Source organism: Dipodomys spectabilis, unplaced genomic scaffold (assembly GCF_019054845.1).
Source record: "Dipodomys spectabilis isolate Male_0828 unplaced genomic scaffold, ASM1905484v1 ptg000278l, whole genome shotgun sequence".
Classification (NCBI taxonomy): Eukaryota; Metazoa; Chordata; class Mammalia; order Rodentia; family Heteromyidae; genus Dipodomys; species Dipodomys spectabilis.
In genome coordinates, this window is record NW_024870955.1 from 3,737,501 (window position 1) to 3,757,500 (window position 20,000).

The 20,000-nt window shown below is 54.0% G+C and overlaps 1 pseudogene; it reads right to left on the reverse strand.

Moving 5' to 3' along the window:
- LOC122126433 overlaps positions 1-33 on the reverse strand; it is a 3,704-nt pseudogene extending 3,671 nt beyond the window's left edge.
- Positions 34-20,000: the final 19,967 nt, after the last annotated feature.

Here is a 20,000-nt window from a genome sequence, read left to right on the forward strand (position 1 = left end):
GGTACTGTCCTCTGCGAGCTCGTGCTCTTGCATGACGACACGGTAGTACTAATTCAGCCCCGAGGAAATCTCACTAGGGCATTTTCCCCCAAGTCCACCTCCACTTCTGGCGTTTTGGGTGACCCATCGAGATGAAGAGTCTCAAATGGACTTTCCTGCCCGGGCGGGCTATGAACCACTATCCTCAGGTCTCAGCCCCCTCGCTCAGCACCTCAGACGGATGATGGGCAGTGAGCCACTGCTGCCACCGGCACCACCCGGCCGGTGAGCCTTTGCCTGGGGATTTTCTTTACCGACCGGCCGAAAGGTTTCGTGCCCTACCTGTCTTATGGATAAGTTTGCTCTGTTTTCGGTCTTATTTTTGTCCTCATGGACATCCTTCTTTCCCAAGGAAAAGGGGCCTCGGCTCGGGGAGAGAGTCAATTCCTGAGGCCAGACAATCCATAGGAGGAACTTTCTGCCACAGTGTGGTGTGGTGTGGTGTGGTGTGGTGTGGTGTGGTGTGGTGTGGTGTGGTGTGGTGTGGTGTGGTGTGGTGTGGCAGCTCAGATATCACAAGGACTGCCATCTCTCGTGTGCAGGATACCCGGGGAGGGGAACTGCGGGGTGGGGGTGAGCAGAGGCATTTTCTCCTTCCGGAAACCAGATGATGATTGAATAAAATTAGCCATCCATCCTTGAGACATTCTCAAGGAGGTGGGCTGGGAATGTGTCTGGGTTGGTAGACAGCTTCCCCTAAAAACTCGGGCCTAAATGGCGGCGGCGGCATCCATCTTGTTCACAGACCGAGTGTCCACGTTGAGTAAGCAGAGTAAGCAGAGCCCCGCTGGAGTCCACAAGGAAAAGCAAGACCGAGGGGAGGCGGGGAGGCGGGGAGGCGGGGAGGCGGGGAGGGGGGACACAGAGACAGACAGGAGACAGAGAGGCAGAGAGAAAGAGACAGAGACAGAGACAGAGACAGAGAGAGACAGAGACCCAGCGACCGACGGAAAGACACACAGGGGAAGAGATGGAGGGGGAGCGAGAGATCCACAAATCTAACTACACCAACTGAATAATCAGACAGACAGACAGACAGACAGACAGACAGACACACACACACACACACACACACACACACACACACACACACACACACACACACACACACACACCACACCGACACACAGGCAGACAGAGGGAGAGATGGGGAGTATAACTAGATCACCTGAATCAACAAACAGGAACAGGCACACATGCCCCCACCACACACACACACACACACACACACACACACACACAGAGGCAAAGACAAGAGACCGACACACAGACAGGCAGAGAGGGGGAGACATGGAGGGGGAGCCCTAGAGACCCATCAGTGTGACTGACTAGATCACCTGAATAAATTTATTCCTTCCCTGCCCTGCCCTCATGTATGAAGGTAGACGATTGGTATGGAGTTCTTCTTGTCACCAAACACAGGTGAGGGCTAGTGACTTTTTACCCTTCCATGTAGGGACTCTTCCCTTAGGACCCTTGATTTTGATCATTGAATGAGAATTTCTGGAGGAGTCACTCTGGTGGAGTTTTATGGAGTAAGCAATCAGGCAACCAGACAACCATACAACCCGACCACAAAAAAAAAAAAAAAAAAAAGCAGACACAGACAGACAGACAGACAGACAGACAGACAGAGAGACCCACACAGCTCCTGACTTCATGGGTGTTTTCAGGGTTAAAGTGGGGGGTCGGGGGGAATGTGGCAACTGAATTATGCACAGATAGTTGTTTTATCTTTGCTCCAATCTCAACTCTAGATGTTTGGGGTATTTCTTTACAGATAAGATAAACAGATCATTAACGCTTGTTTTCTTTCTTTCTTTCTTTCTTTCTTTCTTTCTTTCTTTCTTTCTTTCTTTCTTTCTTTCTTTCTTTCTTTCTTTGTGTGCCCCCCCTCTCCTTTTTCTCTTTTTTATGGGGGGGGGGAGGTGGGCAATCCTGGGACTCGAAGTCAAGGCACTGTCACTCAGCGACTCAGCTTTTTTGGCTCAATTCTAGCAGTCTATCACTTGAACCAGAGCTCCACTTTTGGCTTTATCTGTCTATGTACTATGTACGTGGCGTGTGTGTGTGTGTGTGTGTGTGTGTGTGTGTGTGTGTGTAATATATATTATACATATTCATTTTATACATAGACGTATATATGTATAAACACACATCTATTCGTTTATTTATACACATGTGTATATATACGTGCACATATATATTTATACACATATGTGTATATATACATGCACACATATATTTATACACATACATATATACTGTGATACGCACGCGCACACACACACACACACACACACACACACACACACACATTGCCTTATTATTTTCATGATTTTTGTTTTTTTTTGGTTTTGTTTTGTGTTTTGGTTTGGTTTTTCCCGGGACGTGGGGCTTGAACCCTGGCTGGCCCTGGACACTGTCCCCCAACTCTTCAGCTCAAGCCTAGGGCGCTACTACTTGAGCCACAGTACCACTTCCGGTTTTCTGAGTGGCTTATTGGAGATAAGAGTCTCACGGTCTTTCGTGCCCAGGCTGGCTTTGAACCGAGATCCTCAGATCTCAGCTTCCGGAGCAGCTAGGATTACAGGCGCGAGCCACCAGCGCCCAGCTATTTTCATGTTTTTGTGTGTGTGTGTGTCGGGTGTGAGGCTTGAACTCTGGGGCTGGGTGCTGTCTCTCTCTCTCTCTCTCTCTCTCTCTCTCTCTCTCTCTCTCTGTGTGTGTGTGCTCTTCACCTTCCCAGCCCTCCCCCACTTGTTTTGCCAGTCTAGGGGCTGGCAAAAGAAGAAGAAAGAGAGATTGAGTAAAATTAGCCATCCATCCTTCAGCCATCCTCCTTGAGACATTCTCAATGAAGTGGGCTGGGGATGTGTCTGGGTGGTAGACAGCTTCCCTAAAAACTCGGGCCTAAATGGCAGCAGCGGCATCCATCTTGTTTACAGACCGAGTGTGCACGAGCTCATGTGGGCTTTCATGTTCTCCGTGGGTTGACACGGCCGGCCGGCGGGCGGGCGAGCGGACGAGCGAGCGGGGTGGGGTGTGCGATTCATTGGAGATAAGACACCGGTTCCTGCTCCCTCCTTCCTTCAGGGACACCAAGGAAGAAGTTGCCGCTGGCGGGTGGGTTCCAGGCTGGCAAGCAGAGTAAGCAGAGCCCCGCTGGGACTGAAATACATTTCTTCCTGGAGTCCACAACGAAAAGCAAGCGGGGGGGGGGGGGGGGGTGGGCGGAGGGGAGAGGACAGAGAGACAGAGAGGAGAGACAGACAGAGACAGAGACAAAGAGGGACAGACACACAGACAGAGACAGAGACCCAGAGACCGACAGAAAGACACACAGGGAAAGAGCTGCAGGGGGAACGAGAGATCCACAAGTCCAACTAGATTCCCCTGAATCAACAAACAGACGGATGGACGGACGGACACACACACACACACACACACACACACACACACACACACACACACACACACGGAGACGGACACACGCGGAGACAGACAGACAGAGGGACACATGGAGGGGGAGCCCTAGAGACCCATTAGTGTGACTGACTAGATCACCTGAATAAATTATTCCTTCCCTGCCCTGCCCTCATGTATTGAGGTAGACTATTGGTATGGAGTTCTTCTTGTCACCAAACACAGGTGAGGGCTAGTGACTTTTTACCCTTCCATGTACGGACTCTTCCCTTAGGACTCTTGATCTTGATTTCAATCATTGAATAAGAATTTCTGGAGGAATCAGAAAGAATGACATTTCCCCATTTGTTAGGAAATGGAAAGGCTTGGAAAAAATTATATTAAGTGAAGTAAGCCAGGCCCAAAGAAACATAGGTCCCATGGTTTCCCTTATTTGCAATATCTAGTATATGTATGAGTCAAGTGGAAAAGGTCAGATAATGTGATGTTAGGAAAACGAACCCTTGAATATGTATTTTAATGGTTTTTTTTTCATGCACGTGTTTCTAACGCATTTATAGGATTGTTTCTTTGTTGCTTTGTATGTCCCCCCCCCCCCCCCACAGTGTAACCCCCGCTTTCACTATATTTGATGTCAGTACAACTTATGGGGGAGATGGGGACAAACAAGTCGTTTAAGGATTCAGGTGGACCTGTTGCAACAATGAGAAGTACAAAATGTCGTGTGAAAAAGGAGCTTTACGGTGGGGGGGCGGGGAAGGGGGAAGGATTGGGTTGGGGGGAGGGGGGTGGCTGGGAAGGGAGATGAAGTGTAAACAAAGGAGGAGGCTGCAATGCTTGGTAGGAAATGTGTGCATTATCCTGCCCATGTAGTTGTAACCCCTCTGTACAGTATGTTCTCAAATAAAATAAAATAAAATTAAAAAAAAAAAAAAAGAATTTATGGAGTAAGCAAGCAGGCAACCAGGCAACCAGACAACCAGTCCAAAAAAAAAAAAAGGCAGACACAGTCAGACAGACAGAGAGACCCACACAGCTCCTTGACTTCATGGGTGTTTTCAAGGTTAAAGCGGGGGGGGGGGGGGGAATGTGGCAGCTGAGTTATGCACAGATAGTTAGTTGTTTTATCTTTGCCCCAACCTGAATTTCTAGATGTTTGGGGCATTTCTTTACAGGTAAGAGAAAGAGGTCACTGACTCTTCCTTCCTTCCTTCCTTTTTTCTTTCCTTTCTTTCTTTTTTCCCCCACCATCTCTCTCTCTCTCTCTCTCTCTCTCTCTCTCTCTCTCTCTCTCTCCTTTTTCTCTATTTTTTTGGAGGGGTGGGCAATCCTGGGTCTTGAAGTGAGGGCCTGAGTACTGTCACTCAGACACTCAGCTTTTTCGGCTCAAGTCTAGCACTGTACCATTTGAGCCACAGCGCTACTTATGTCTATGTACGTGATATCTATCTATCTATCTATCTATCTATCTATCTATCTATCTATCTATCTATCTATCTATCTATTGATATAGATATACATCTACATATATCTATATATATCTATGTGTGTGTGCGTGCGTGTGTGTGCGTGAGTATGCGTGTATGTATATATCTATACATATATATGTGTTTATATGCATATACATATATAAACACATTCATTTATTTATACATATATGTATATACGTATAAGCACACATATGTTCATTTATTTATACATATATATACATACACACACACACACACACATATATATATACTTATACATAGTGTGATACACACATATAAATATACGTATATCCACTTATTATTTACGTGCTTTTTTTTTTTTTTTTTTTTTTTTTGTCGGCCTTGGGGCTTGAACTCTGGGCCTGGGCGCTGTCCCTCAGCTCTTCAGCTCAAGGCGAGCGCTCTACCACTTGAGCTACAGCACCACTTCCGGTTTTCTGGTGGTTTATTGGAGATCGGAGTCTATAGGTCTCTCCTGCCCGGGCTGGCTTTGAACCGCGATCCTCAGATCTCAGCCTCCTGAGTAGCTAGGATTACAGGCGTGAGCCACCAGCGCCCGGCTTATTTACATGCTTTTTGGTTGTTGTTTTTTTTATCTCCCCCCTCCCCCGCCCAGACGTGGGGCCTTGGGAAGGGATCTGCAGGGGGGGGTGTGCAGAGGCATTTTCTCCTTCGGGAAACCAGGTGATGATTTAGTAAAATTAGCCATCCATCCTTGAGACATTCTCAAGGAAGTGGACTGGGAATGTGGGTGGTAGACAGCTTCCCTAAAAACTCGGGTCTAAATGGCAGCAGAGATGGCAGCGGCATCCATCTTGTTTACAGACCGAGTCTCCATGTTCAACATGAGACTCCTCTAAACTGAGTCTTTGCATGTTCTTGAGCTCATGTGTGGCTTTCATATTCTGTGTGGGTTGACACGGGCGGGCGGGTGGCCAGGCGGGTGATTCATTGGAGATAAGAGTCTCTTTTGGGGCACCGGTTCCTGCTCCCTCCTTCCTTCGGGGACACCAAGGAAGAAGTTGCCTCTGGCGGGTTCCAGGCTGGCAAGCTGAGTAAGCAGAGGCCACTGGGCCTGAAATACAGTTCTGCCTTGAGTCCACAAAGAAAAGCAAGGGGTGGGGGAGGGGAGAGGACAGAGACACAGGAGAGACAGACAGAGAGACAGAGAGGAGTGACAGAGACAGAGAGACAGAGACCCAGAGACCGATGGAAAGACACACAGAGTAAGAGATGGAAGGGGGAGTGAGAGGTCCACAAGTCCAACTAGATCTGAGATACACACACACACACACACACACACACACACACACACACACACACACACACATTCACACACACACAGAGGCAGACAGACGGAGACATGGAGGGGGAGCCCTAGAGACCCATCAGTGTGACTGACTAGATCACCTGAATAAATTTATTCCTTCCCTGCCCTGCCCTCATGTATTAAGGTAGACAATTGGTATGGAGTTCTTCTTGTCACCAAACACAGGTGAGGGTTAGTGACTTTTTACCCTTCCATGTAGGGACTCTTCCCTTAGGACCCTTGATTTCGATCATTGAATAAGAATTTCTGGAGGAGTCACTCTGGTGGAGTTTTTATGGAGTAAGTAAGCAAGCAGGCAAGCAGACAACCAGACCCCCCAAAAAGGCACAGACAGAGAGACAGACAGACAGACAAGGACATACTCTAATACAGTGTGGGTGCTCTTGAAGGGAGAGAGACCTACACAGCTCCTTGACTTCATGGGTGTTTTCAGGGTTAAACAGGCAGGGGGGGGGGGAGGGATGTGGCAGCTGAGTTATGTACAGATAGTTAGTTGTTTTATCTTTGCCCCAACCTGAATTTCTAGATGTTTGGGGCATTTCTCTACAGGTAAGAAAAACAGGTCATTGACCATTCCTTCCTTCCTTCCTTCCTTCCTTCCTTCCTTCCTTCCTTCCTTCCTTCCTTCCTTCCTTCCTTCCTTCGTTTTTTACTTTCTCTCTTCCCCCCACCCTCTCTCTCTCTCTCTCTCTCTCTCTCTCTCTCTCTCTCTCTCTCTCTCCTTTTTCTTTATTTTTTTTTGGGGGGGTGGGCAATACTGAGACTTGAAGTCAGGGCCTCAGCACTGTCACTCAACTTCTTTTGCTCAAGTCTAGCACTGTATCACTTGAACCACATCACCACTTCTGGCTTTCTCTCTCTCTCTACACAGACACACACACAGACACACACACACACACAGACACAGACACACACACACACACACACATGCATATACATACATATACCAATATATATTTATACACACACATACATATATATATATGCTTACATATAGTGTGATACACACATATATATTTATTATTTTCAGTTTTTTTGTTGTCGGGCGTGAGGCTTGAACTCTGGGTCTGGGTGCTGTCTCTCTGCTCATCTGAAGGCTCACAACTGTTCTGCCACTTGGGCCACAGTGTGCCACTGATCCCCTTTTCTGTTTATATAGTGCTGAGGAATCAAACCCAGGGCCTCATGCTTGCAAGGCGAGCGAGCACTCTACCACTAAGCCACCTTCCTAGCTCTCCCCCCTTTTTTGGCCAGTCAAGCATGGAAGGCTCCTGCATATTGTTTGTATGGACATACTCACAGCTGAATAACTGAGTTGTTTTGCTTAATAAAAAAAAAAAATCCTGGTGTTGATATATGTGGAGGGGAAGGGAAAAAACAAATTGTTAAAACAGGGATACAGGAGGACCCATTGAAACAATGAGATATACAAGTCGTTATGTCGAAAAACGAACTTTACAACTTTGGGGAGGGACGGGGGGGGGGGGGGAGGGGGGGGGGAGGATACGAAGGGATGGAAAGGGGAAACAAAGCAGGAGGCTACAATGCTTATAAGAAATGTGCTCATTATCTTACCCATGTAATTGTAACCTCTCTGTACAGTATTTTTACAATAAAAATATATTTAAAAGTATATATATATATTTTAAAAACTTGGTACAGTAGTCTAGAAACATGGTGGCTATTACAGCCTTCATTTGCTTCACTTGACCACTGTTTTCTCATTTAAAAGCTTTTGGCGACAAGCATGATTATTTTTCATGGGGTGTGGGTGACTGTTTTGAGGCTTTCCCAAATTTTTATGTCCACCAGGTTACCAGATCTAAGGAAAACCCAGAAGTTCGGGAATTAAGTAACTCTCAGGCTCAAACTACAGAGAAAGAAAAGGAGAAAGAGAGACCTGTGGAGGGAAGGGGGTGGGGAGTTGGGGGGAGAGGTCATAGAAAGGAAAAGAAAACAGGGAAAAATAAAAACACAAAGTAAAGGTCGTTTTTAAGTGGAGGCCTGGACTCAAACCAGGCCACTGACTGAGGCTTCCTCATTATGGGATTGCAAAAGTGGGCCTTGGCTTCTTGCAGAAGTCATCTCGATGTGTTGGTATTCTGCTGTACATATCATTTGGAAGCAACTCTATCTTTTCACTCCATGGTGAATGTATTCACATATATGTTCCTATAGAAAAAAACCAGTTTAGTGTGTTTTCTCTCTCATATGCAAAAGGTATGTTTAAAATAGGGGAGAAATTAGATCTCTGGACTGACTGCCTGGCTGGCTGCTTGGCTGGCTGCTTGGCTGGCTGCTTGGCTGGCTGCCTGGCTGCCTCACTCACTCACTCACTCACTCACTCACTCACTCACTCACTCATTCACTCACTCACTCACTCACTCACTCACTCACTCACTCACACACAGTAAGGCCCAAAAGACAGGATAGATACTTTTAGGGGGAGAAACACCCACCGAGGCAAGGCCCAATGGTTATGTGCCCAGAAATGAAAGTGAAACCTTGAAAACACGCAGAGGAAAGAGAAACAAAGTAAACTCTCTACCTTGAGCCTGTAGTAGGGTTTAAGAGATGATTCTGTTGGTTTCCCATGCATGCATGGGGGGGGGGGGGGTGGTTTGACCCATGCTCTGTTTCTTTTTAAAATTTACTTCCCTCCCCGGTGTAAGTTTCCTCCTTTCTTTGAGGAAACTCTTTGCTCCGTTCCCACAGTATACTCATTGTTTGGGCAAAAGCTCAGAGGAAGGGAGCTGCTCTTTTCCCTTCCACCACCCACCCCCACCTATTAGTTTTCTTTCCTAATAACTATTCGTTTATGAGGGACTGAAAAGTGAAGAAAATAGGATGTGTATGTGACTTCACTGGAGCCATTCATTAGGAAGCTGTCCGGCTGTCTTGTCTCTGAATTCCTGGTGGTGCTTTCCCAGGCCTCATTTCCCCCTGGAAATTATCCTGCTTGCCTCTGTGTTCAATTCTGGGAAGGAAGATAGGCCGAGATAAGGCAACATCTTGGCACAAAGCTGGAACACACGGCCACCTCGCCTCACGGGTACAGAGCCTAATCACCCTACCCGGAGGGTCCTCTGTCAATAGTTTCTTAGAACGATTTTTATTAGTTTAGTGGCCCTACTGAGGTTGAAATTCAAGGCCTCAACTCAGGCAGGCCGGCTCGGGGTGTGCGTGTTTGTTTCTTCTTCTTTCTCCTCCCCCCCTCCCCCCACCCCCACCGCCCCCCCCCCCCCCCGCCGCCAGGGCGCTTAAATCGTTGCCATGACGACATTTACAAGACAAAGGAAAGTTGCAAGAAGTTCCTGAGTTGACTGGGGCTCCAGGCTTAAACCAGCCCACCCCACCCCCACCCCCCGCCCTGCCCTGAGTCCGCTGCGAAACACTCCTGCGGGGTGGGGAGGGGCGCCCAGCCCTCAGCTCCTGTAACTTCATTAGCGCGCGGGGTGGGGTGGGGGGGGGAGTGAATCAGCCTCCCCTCCCCCTCCCCGTCTTTACAAAAGTGGCCTCTTTTGCCCTTGGGCAGGAAAAGCCTGCGCGCTCTCTCTCGGGTCTTTTTCTGCTGGGACCCTCCCTGCCTACCACCAGCAGCCACTGACTTCCTGCAAGATGGAGTTGTCAGACTGCTTCCACCCGCCCGCTGCCAGTAGTATGCCTCCCGCCCAAGCCCGCCAGGGACAGAATGGGAGGGGCGGGCGGGGAAGCTGGCATGCTTGCCTGTGCTCTGCCCTCTGCCCCTCCGGGAGGCATGACTGTGACCGTGGGATGTCCCCGTGGCCGACCCCTAAGCTCCCACCCTCTGGACGGAGGAGAGTGAGGGGGAAAAAGGAGTTCAGGAGTCTTGTCTCCCCTCCATCTTCCCGCCTAGGTCAGGCCAGGATCTGCCTCTCTTCTCCCTGTCCCTGTTCCCCGTTCCTCTAAAGGAGTGACTGGAGAAACTGTCCGTCTGTGTTTGTGATTGTGATTAACATCGCAAAAACCTTCAAAGAATCTCAGATCGGTTAGAAGCCCGTTGGGTTTCACTTCTCAGGCGTGAGGGGTTGTTATCTCCCCCGCCCTCTCTCTTGATTTTTTTTTTTTTACAAATTGTTAGGGAAATGGTGACATACAGAACGGTTAAAGTATGCCAGTCCGCACCGGTGGCTCGCGTCTGTAATCCTAGCTGCTCAGGAGGCTGAGAGCTGAGGATCACGGTTCAAAGCCAGCCAGGGCAGGAAAGTCACCAGACTCTTATCTCCAATAAGGCACTGGAAAATCGGAAGTGGCGCTGTGGCTCAAGCGGTAGAGCGCTCGCTTTGAGCTGAAGAGTTTAGGGACAGCACCCAGGCCCAGAGTTTAAGAAACACCACCGACCCCCCCCCCCCAAAAAAAAAAAAGGATAGGAAAGATTACATTACATAAGTGGGGTAGGAAGAGTACATTTTTTTTTAATTAATAAGTTTTTTTTTTGTTTTTGTTTTTGTTTTTTTTTCTCGTGGGGCTTGAACTCTGGGCTTGGGCGCTATCCTGCCCGGGCTGGCTTTGAACCGCGATCCTCAGATCTCAGCCTCCTGAGTAGCTAGGATTACAGGCGTGAGCCACCGGCGCCCGGCTAATGAGTTGTTTTAATTGTGAAAATACTTACAGAGTGGTTACAATGACAGGAGCAAGAGCAAGGAAATGAGTACATTTCTTATCAAGCATTGCTGCCTCCTCCTTTGTTTCCATTCCTGCCCTCCCATTTCCCCCCACACCCAAAAAAAGAGTACATTTTTTTTGGACAATGTCACCCCTTCCCTGGCTCTCTCACAGATTTTCCCTCCCTCAAGTTCTGTTTGTTCCCCAGCCACAGGTTGTGTGTCAACATAGTGTCTAGTGAGTGCCACTGTTGCACTTCTTCATCCTGGGTCCCTCCATTTCTTGCCCCTCCCGGAAATAGATGAAGGAAGAAACAATGGGGGGGGGGGAGAGAAAACAAAATAACGTCGATGATAACAAACACAAAGAAAGGGGAAGACTTCTTATGTGATCAGAGGTATATAGGCATTGCACTTTGGTGAGCCTCATGTCTTCAATTAAGCAACCCAAAGGCCAGAAGTGGAGTTTTGGCTCAAATGGCAGACTGCCAGTCTCTCTGTTTTTTTTTTTTTGGCACGGGGTAGGGGGTGTCCGGTCGTGGGCCTGAACTCTGGGCCTGGGCGCTGTCCCTCAGCTCTTCAGGTTAAGGCTAGCACTCTACCACTTGAGCCACAATGCCACTTCCGGCTTTTTTCTGCTTATGTGGTGCTGAGGAATCGAATCCGGGGCCTCATGCACGCAAGGCAAGCGCTCTACCACTGAGCCACCTTGCCAGCCCCAGAGTGCCAGTCTTGAGCACAAGAGCCACGGGACAGCACTCAGGCTCTGAGTTCAAGTCCCAGGATTGGGGCGTGCACACACACACCCTGCACCCCTTGATCTTTGCTGCTGTTTCCTACCACACAGACACAGGCACGCATGGCAGCATGTGATCTACCTCTTCCCCTCCCCCCCCCCACACTTTGCACTGCCACCACCGCCGCCGCCGCCGCCGCCGCCGCCGCCGCCACCAACTATAGCAACAGACTTCCTAGGCTTCCCCTCCGCGCCCGCCACCCTCCCCCCCCCCCCCCCCCCCCCGGCCCCTAGTTTAGATCGATGAACCAAAGTGTCCCCACTGCACGTTCGGCTCTGGCAAATATCAGATAGGATTACAGTGATGAGGAGAGAGGCGAGACCCGCCATGGATTGACTGTAGATCCCAGAGGACAGAATGCCAGCCCAGGCCCATTCATGGGTCAAGCCAGGAAAATGTTTTTTGGTTTTGTTTTTGTTTTTCATCTGCGGTCTCTCTCCACACCCGGTGTGCTTTGTCTGTCTGTCTCTCTGTGCGATAGGGGTTTGCCATTCATGACCTGTGTGGGCGGGGATGCTGGGGCGTGTGTGTGTGTGTGTGTGTGTGTGTGTGTGTGTGTGTGTGTGTGTGTCTGTGTCTGTGTGTGTGTGCGCGTGCGTGTGTGTGTGTGTGTGTGTGTGTGCGCGTGCGTGTGTGTGTGTGTGTGTGTGTGTGTGCGCGTGCGTGTGTGTGTGTGTGTGTGTGTGTGTGTGTGTGTGCGCGCGCGCGCGGGTGAGGGGGAGGTGTTCCTTCCTCACAAGACCTTCCTAAAGTGTCGGTTCGGTCTGGATCGATCTTGGGCCTGACGTTGTTTTTCCTTGTTTCGGGGTGCCACCTACTGGACACCGTGTGGAGTGACAGGGAGTGATTCGGGGCTGATGGCGGAGGCTGGCGACTCTCGCGAGAGTCTCGCAGACTCTCGCGAGAGTCGCGATGAGGTATCGCCGGCTCTCTTCTGCGGCTTTATTTACAACAAAACAAAATGAAACCACAGCAAACAAGGAAATTTTCTTGAAGGGAGGGCCGAGCGGAGGGGGAGGGGGGCCCGCAGGGGGTGTTTCTTTTCGTTATTTTCTGGACACGGAATTCGTTTGGATATTACGTCTTATGAGCAAACTGTACCAGTTTATTTACGGTTGTAATTTATATACAGTAACACAAATGTCTTTACGTCAGTATTATGAAAAAGGGTCCCACGGCTGCAGTGGGTGAAAGATTGAGACGGGAACATTTCTCAAGGAGTGCCAAGAAAATGGAAAACAGGCAATGCAATAGTTCAGGGAGAGTTATAAATATCAAGTGCTGCCCTAGGTGAAATTTCATGCAAATGTCCTCACCCACTCAGGTAAACTTTTTATATAGGTATCAGAATAAAATTTCTTGAACTATATAGACTTTTATTCACTTGATTTCCCTTAAGTAAGTTAAAATAACTGGCTGTTGACAGGGCACATCTGGATATTTCTATCGGTCCCATAGAGATAATCTGTTAAATTTTAGAACACGGTAGATTATATTTGCTATTTCCCCAAATGGACTTTACAAAAGCCATCCGTGGCCCCAAAGATGTATCTGGACCTCTCATCATGTGTGACTAAATAGGCCTCAGTGAATTAAGCTGAGAAAGCTGCAAAACAAAGCAGATCACTTCAGTTATGGAACATGAAGAGAACAAAAGTAGCTTTATGCCACTGGATCTTTAGTGAGAAGATAGAATAAAAAGAAGAAAAAAATATTGGAGGATGCAATATAAACCAATTGAAACGTATCCAACCGATGATCTGGCTTTGAAGTGGCTATTTACTGGTGTGGTCCTAGACCATGGTGTCCAGAAGGATACATCAATGTGTTTTGAAAGATCCTAAACCAAATATACTTGTAATAATGACAGGTACGTTTCTGTCCTCCTAATTCCAGCTTTAATCCTAACACGTCCGGTTGTGATAATACGTTCACAGTCGTGCCACTTAGGGATATCACGTCTTATGTCTTCTCTGCAATATCTTAAATGCTCAGAGAAGTTACACCTTCTGACAAAAGGACGTTATGTGTGTCACCCACACGGGGACACACACACACACTCTGTTTGCCCGGAGTGCTGTGTAGCTTACCATGTCCAGTTATAGTTTAGGTCTAGCATCCACATAGGAGGGAAAACACGTGCCGTGCCGTTGGTCGGTCGGTCGGTCGGTCGGTCGGTCTGTCTGTCTGTCTTTCCGCCGGTCTGTCTTCCCCTGGCATCACCTGTTCTAGGTTCTTCTCCGCCGCCGGCAACACCCCCCCCCCCCCCCCCCGCCCCTCGCGCTCCTAGTCCGTCGATCTACTTCCCTCTGTCTGACATAATCTTATTCTTATTCTTTGGGGAATGGATGAATAAACTTTTACCTTATGGATATTGTACACACACCGTAACGTGTGTGTGTGTGTGTGTGTGTGTGTGTGTGTGTGTGTGTGTGTTGACGGAATAGAGTGTTTGCCATGCCTGAACCCCTGGCTCTGCCTCTCTACCCGTCTGTGATGCGATGTGTGTGCTGGGGCACTTGTGCCTGCGTATGTTCCCAGTGCGAACTCCAAAGAGAAGTACGCCCGCCGGGCCTGTGGGTTCTAACCATGCTTCACCCCCGGGCGATAGGATCGCCCCTCTGACTGACGCCTCCACTCTGTTTGGGCCGGGGCCCCTCGTCTCTCCCTGTGTTTCCTCCTAGGGTTCCCTACCTGCCCTCCCCCCAGCCCCGCACACACACACACACACACACACACACACACACACACACACACACACACACACACACACACACACACTGTGCACCGCCACGCTCGGGTCCAGGTCCTCCACCACAGGCATGTGAGTGATGATGCCTCTACCCTCCGACACCTGTGTGTAGGGTTTAGATTCATCGCCTCATGCCCCGAATCCTGCTCCAGAGAGAGAGTGGCAGAGCCTATTAGAAAAGGCTAGCTGTCTGGACAGGCTAGAGTACGAACCGGTGAGAAGGTCGTTCCGTCCGGTGCGGTGCCCGGGGATAAGCGTCACACGGGTGCCACCTCCCCTTCCTTCCCCACCCAGCCAGCAGCGGCTCTCGTTTGGCTTTCCTGTCATTCGGTGATGGGTGAGTGGACTCACGCTTCCCATTGCACGGTCACCGTGGTTTTCCAGACCTGTGTGCGTGACGTAGCTACTCTCTGTGTGTTAGAAGAAACCTCTCTCTGGCCTTCCCCCTGCCCTTTCCCTGCCTGTGAGGGGTGGCGGGTGGGGGCGGGGGGAGGGAGTGTGTTGTGGGGCGGGCGAGGAGCGGACTTTCACAAGTGAGCGGGGTGCCTCCCGACGGCTCGTCTCTTGCTGGAGCCGACCCATCTTTGGGAGTTTTTTTTTTTTTTTTTTTTTCTCTTTCTGGTTTCCATCTGGGGGAAAAAGAAAACAAAACGTACAAACAACCCCCCCCACCCCCCCCCCCCAAAAAAAAAAAAAAAAAGACGGGCAGGCAGACGGTGGGACGAGCGCTCACTTGCCCTTTTCTGGCCATGTTGGGCGGGGGTGGGGGTCTTGCCACGGGCGGCGGAGGTCGTGCGGGTGGCCGGTTCGTTTTCTCTCGTGGTGCGGGCCTGCCGTCTTTGCCGCCCCTTCCTGCTTGGGACCGATCCCAGCTTCCCGGTTCTCGGGTTCGGGCCGCTCCGTTCGGGCGAATCTCGTCCTGGTTCCTGGTTTCACTTTGGTCGCTGGCGGCGGCGGCGGCGGCGGCGGCGGCGGCGGCGGCGGCCCGATCTCGGTCTAGGTCTCTGGTGGCTCTGGTGTCGTTCGTGAGGTCGCAGAGAGGACCCGGCTGCAGGTCCTGACCTAGGTTGTGCCACTCGGTGCGTGGCGGTGGTGAGTGAGGCGATTTGTTTCCGTGTTCTGTGTCTCCGGAGCTCAGAGCCGGCCGGCGCGCGCCGATCCGGGGTACGGCGGCTCGGTGGAGTCGGTCGTTGGAAGGCGGTTGTCGTGCTCCCCCTGGCGTCCGCTTTGATATGACAGTCCCCTCGTTCTCAGCCGAGCGAGCGAGTGGAGGAGGAGGAGGTCTGGCGGCAGCGAGCCGGGCGGAGGCCCGGCCTCTGCCGGGTGCCGGGCGCGACTGTCGCCGTGGTGTCGCTGTGGCGCCGGGGCGGCTGTTCTGTCGGACTTTGCGCCCGCAGGCGAGCGCGGGGTGGGGCCGTGCGTCGCCGCTCTCTCTTCGGTGCCCGGTCTGTGCGGGGGGTGGCAGCTTTGTCGGGTCGACCAGTAGTTCTGTCTGGGCCCGACGCCTTGTCCTCCTCCCCTCCCTGGACTCTGGTCTTTGAGGGCGAAAAAAGGAGAGTACGAGGGACGTCTCGGGAGTCGGGGGAGAGGGTCCCCGGGTGAGCCGATAGGTGGTGGGGCCGGTCCCGGCCCGGACTCGGACCCCCCCCCCCTCCCCGGAGTCACCTCCGAGTGAGCGCTTGGCGCGTGCCGGGCGCGAGGGCCTGGGTCGCCGGCCCCGTGTGGCCTCCCTCCACGGCCTCCTCCACGGCCCCGGAGGCCGGAGGACAGACCTCTCCGGCGGGAGGAGCCGTGGGCACGGCCGAGGCGAGCCTCGGGGCCGGGACCTACGCCCCCCCCATCCCCGACATAGGATGGTCGTCGGAGTCACCTCCGAGTGAGCGCTTGGCGCGTGCCGGGAGCGAGGGCCTGGGTCGCCGGCCCCGTGTGGCCTCCCTCCACGGCCTCCTCCACGGCCCCGGAGGCCGGAGGACAGACCTCTCCGGCGGGAGGAGCCGCGGGCACGGCCGAGGCGAGCCTCGGGGCCGGGACCTACCTACCATCTGCGGGGACTTGCCCGGTGGGCCCTGCGTAGGGGAAAACTCGAGGCGGAGGGAGCACCTCGGGAGTCGGGGACCCGAGCCCGGGAGTCCCGGGTGTGTGCGTGCTGGCGGCAGGGCGCTCACCACCGACCCCGCGCGGTGTGGGTGTGGTGGTTGGGTGCCTCTCGGAGTGGGTGCCTCGCGTCTGCCGGGGGAAGGCTCCCCGTACCGCCCGTGCGGTGAGCCCGTGCACACCCGGGGTGTGTGCCTGCGAGGTAGTGGGGCGGGAGCGTCCCTTGACCCCGCTCCCGCCCTGGCTCTTCGTCTGTCTTCGCCTTATGTGGTCGACCAGCTGTCCCTGAGAGTTCCGTGTCTGGCTCTGTTGGGGACGTGTTGGGGACAGGTGTCCCTGATGTGGTTTCCGAGAGGTCCCTGTCGCCAGCGAGTTGTCGCCCCTGCCTGACGACCTGGTTTTGGCGTGGTGACATGAGGATTTTGTACCTGCAGGAGGGTGCTGGCATGCTGTGTCCCGGTGGCTGTCAGCGGGTCTCTGGGGGCTCTCTCGGATGCTGTGTGCCGGGCCTTTCCCGTCTCTTCCCGGTCCGGGTCCCCCTGCCCTTCCCCTCACACCCTGGGCTCCCGCTGCCCTGAGCAGGCCCTGTGTCCCTGTGGTGGCTCGTGGGTGTGGTGGTGGTTGGCAGCTGAGTGAGTCCCGTCGTCCTTGATCTCTCCCCCGCTCCCGGTGCCGGATTCTGGCCCTTGCCTCGGCACGCTGAGGAGGAGAGTGGTTGGTTGCCTGGGGTGTGCGTAGGTAGGGCCCGCACGGTGTGCTTCCCTCGCCGTGGCCGGCCTGAGGAGGAAAAAGGGGGGGGGGGCCGCCGAGTCCTGCCTTGCGTGTGCGGCATCCCCGTTCTGCCGTTGGGCTCGCCCGACCTCCGTGGCTTTTTTTTTTTTTTCCTTCCTCCTATCGCCCCTAGCTCCAACTCCCCCGACCTGCCGCTTCCCGATGGCGGGGCCTGGTCGGCCGCTGAGCTGCGCTACCTCCCGAGCGCTGTCCGTGGCTTTTTTTCTTTTTCTTTTTTTTTTTTTTTTTTTTTTCCTTTTTCTTCCCTCCCTTTCTAGCTTCTTCGGTCCTGTGCCCGGCAGAGGTGTCCTGGTTATCCCGAGTGCCAGGGACGCTTAAGCCCCGTGGTATTTTTTTCATTTTTTTTTTTTTTCTTTTTCTTTTTACCTCGCTCCTTACTCACGGAAGGGTGTCTGTCCTGGCTACGCTTTTATCCCCAGGCTGTTGGCCCTCTCAGGAGCCGAGCTTCCCTGGGCCACCGCCTCCCGAGTGCCGCGTGGCTGCCTTCTCCCACCCCCTCGGTGTGATTGATGTGGTGACGTTGCGATCTCCTTCGGGCCCGGGCCTAAGCTGCGCCAGGCGAGGGACGGACATTCATGGCGAATGGGACCGCTCTTCTCGTTCTGCCCGTGGGCCCCTGCCCTCACCCGTCCCACCGTGCCGGCGCCGGTGGTGTGCGGGGAGGCGGGGGTGCGGCAACCGGGCCCGGCTGCGCTCTCCCTGCCCTCGCCGTGAGGTCGGGGACTTGTACACGCTGGAGGAGGGGGGCGCCCTGATCTTGCTCCTCTCTTCCCGTGACTCGTTATCGGCAGGGGGGTCGGCTCTCTCCGCGGAGAGGGAGGGTCGGTGCTCCGTGCTTGCCCGTGCTGTGTGGTGTGAAAAACCGCGCCTCGCGCTCTGCCCTCTTGCGGTGCTCCCGGAACGCTCCCGGTTGGTTCTCTCAGGTGCCTGAGGCTGAGTGGTGGTGTCGTTCCCGATCCTGGCGTTGTCCGCTGCCTTGTGCCAGCCTGCTGCCCGTGGTGTGTCCCGGCCGTCCTCGGGTTCGTGGGGCTTTTGTGCGAGTGAGAAGTTACCGTTGAGATTGACGTCTCTGCTGGGGGGGGGTCGAGGCGGTTCTCCCCAGAGGAGCGCTCTTCCCTTGTTGCGCTGGGCGGTGGCTTCCCCGCATGAGCTGCCGCCCTGGTCCTGGCTTGTCTTCCCTGCCGTGTCACCTGGCTTTCATCGCACCGGGGGACCTGAGATGTTGCAGTGGGAGGCGAGCGGGGCCCGTGCGGGCTTCCCGCCCGTGTGCGCGACTTTGCTCTGGCCCCGCACGGCAAGGCCGACCGACCAGGGTTGGTGTTGCTGCTGCCGCAGACCCCCCCCTGTGCCCCACCCCTCCCTGCCCCCCGTGGTGGGAAGGATGGACGCCTCTGATGTGTGCTGGTTCCCGGCGGGGTTCCCGTCGGGGTTGGGTGCGGGCCACCCTCAGAGTGAGGAGGGGTTCTCTAGCGATCCTCGTTCGGGAAGCGGCGTGCGCTGCTGGGTTGGCGGAGGCCCGCCCCCGATGGGCTCCCGCGGCCCTGCCGCTCCCTGCCCCGCTTTTGAGCGCTAGTGGCTGCCCGCGTCGGTAAACTGCGTGCCCGCGCCTCCCCCCTCCGAGCTGGGGGAGGGTCCCGCGGGACCTCTCCCGGGCCGTCGTCTGGTGTGGTGAGTGGAGGACGTTCCCGATCCGTCCCCGCCCCTGCCTCGCGTGCGGTGTGTCGAGTGGCGGAGCCTGGAGCCCGTGCCGTGTCGCGATGCGAGGGCGTGTGGTGTGTGGCTTCCCGGCCTCGTGCTTGGGTTGCCGTGGGGTTTTTGGGGGTCCCGTCCCCCTCCCCCTCCGGCCCCTGGCGACGCTGTTCCCGAGCGTCTGTGTGGGCCGCCGCCCGTTGGCGACGACGGCGCCGTGCGGGCGCTGGGCCCCGCGGTGTTCCGGGGCCGCCGTGCCCGTGGTGGTGCGCCGCTCGGGGGGGTTCTGGCCCCCCGGAGCCGAGGATCCCGGTGTGTGTGGGCCCTTGCTCACGCGGCCGAAAAAGAGGCGGTCGATGATGGGTGCTGTGCCCGGCGGTGTGGTGTGGATGGAGGCGGTGGGGCCCTGCTGGCGCGGGCGGCTCCGCGGGCGTTCACGGGGTCTTTGAGGTGTGTGCGAGAGCTGCCTTTTCCCCCTCGGGCCTCTTTTGGGGGGGCCCGCCGCTGCCGCGGTGGGGGTTTCCGGTCCGCTGGTCGGCCGGCTCGGTGTCCCAGGCGTTGCGCGGGACCGCCCCGGAGTTGGGGGTGGTGAGATCCCGCGTTCGTTTACCTGGCGTGCCGGCTGTGCCCGGAAAGGTCCCACCTCCCCGTTGGTCTGCGGCTGCGCCACCCGCCCGTGTGAGGGGGTGGCCGCTCGCTCACTCGCCTCTCGCCCCGGTGACCCGACCCGGTGACCCTCCCGCTGCTCTTCTTGTTGTGCTTCCGGCGTGCCCTCCTCACCCGCATCAGCCTTCCGCGATCCTCGCCGGTTTGGCCTGGTGGCCGGCCACCGGCGGACGGTCGAGTCGGGCGTTGTGTTGGTGTTCTCTTGGGGGGGGGACGGCGCTCAGCTCGTGAGGCTGCTCCCCCGGTGTGTCGTCGCGGCGGCGGTAGCTTTTGAAGGGTCTTCCCGGATCGGTTTTGCTC